Source organism: Mirounga angustirostris, unplaced genomic scaffold (genome assembly GCF_029215605.1).
Source record: "Mirounga angustirostris isolate CCGP_5_RB_7025 unplaced genomic scaffold, mMirAng1.0.hap1 SCAF_3, whole genome shotgun sequence".
NCBI lineage: Eukaryota > Metazoa > Chordata > Mammalia > Carnivora > Phocidae > Mirounga > Mirounga angustirostris.
Window position 1 is genome coordinate 91,552,864 of NW_026991711.1, and position 1,320 is coordinate 91,554,183.

Genomic DNA, 1,320 nt, shown 5'->3' on the forward strand with positions numbered 1-1,320 from the left:
AAATCTCCACATATATTCACTTACGTGGTTTCCATGTTTGCCCTGTGAGTTTCACTTAGTGGAAATACCCTTTTCTTCATCAGACAAAGGAGGGTGTAGGAATTTCCATGATCATTGGCTGCAGGTAAACCAGGAATCGGGTGTCTAGCTTGCTTCTTAACTGGCAGCATTACCTTGGGCAATTTATTTAACTTCTCTTAGGCCCAGTTGGTTTAATCTCTAAAAAAAAGACAATAACTATATATATCATAAGCTTGTTGGGATATTAACTGAGATAATGTATATAAAGCACGTGGTACAATTACCGACACATACACAATTTTAATAAATGGAAGATCAACATCACTTCCCTGACCAACATAAAATATTTCTAAGGAATAGGTTTTACCTTGCACTTCACTCCATTTGTGAATCCTTGCCATCATCTGATTGCATAACCACATGGATATAAAGTAGCTACTGAAGAGAGCAGGATGTCCAACTGGCTTGTGAGAGGCCACCTTGGTTTCATGTGCAACAAAAGAATGATTTAAAAATGGGTGATGTGGGGTGCCTGGGTGGCTCAGTCAGTTAAGCATCTGCCTTCTGCTCAGGTCATGATCCCATGGTCCTGGGTTTGAGCCCTGCTTCTCCCTCTCCCTCTGTCTGCTGCTCACCCTGCTTGTGCGATCTCTCTCTCTCTGTCAAATAAATAAATAAAATCTTTAAAAAAATAAAAATGGGTGATGTTGAGAAAGGCAAGGAGGTTTTTGTTCAGCAGTGTGCCCAGTGCCATACTGTGGAAAAGGGAGGCAAGCACAAGACTGGACCCAATCTCCATGGTTTATTTGGGAGAAAGACAGGTCAGTCCCCTGGATTTTCTTACACGGATGCCAACAAGAACAAAGGCATCACCTGGGAAGAAGAGACACTGATGAGTATTTGGAGAATCCCGAGAAGTACATCCCTGGAACAAAAATGATCTCCACTGGCATTAAGAAGACAGGGGAAAGAGCAGAATTGATAGCTTATCTCAAAAGAGCAACTAACGAGTAATAGTTGGCCATTGCCTTATTTATTACAAAACAAAAATGTCTCATGACTTTTTTTTTTTATGTGTACCATATTTAAATTGATCTCATACACCAGAATTCAGATCATGAATGGCGGATAGAATACTTCTTTTAGACAGTCCTGATCTAAATAAGATTGGCTTGTGGTTAAATGAATATGATCAGCTTTTTGAACTTTGATACTAAGTCTGGTTCAGCAAGTGCTGCCACTGTTTTCCCCTCCTAAAAATATGATTGGAATTGACCAGTAATGTTCAGCTTTTCACAG

The 1,320-nt window shown here is 40.0% G+C and overlaps 1 pseudogene; it reads left to right on the top strand.

Annotated features, from left to right (window-relative positions):
• Positions 1-718: 718 nt before the first annotated feature.
• LOC123838567 (cytochrome c-like) lies at positions 719-1,035 on the top strand (annotated as a pseudogene).
• Positions 1,036-1,320: the final 285 nt, after the last annotated feature.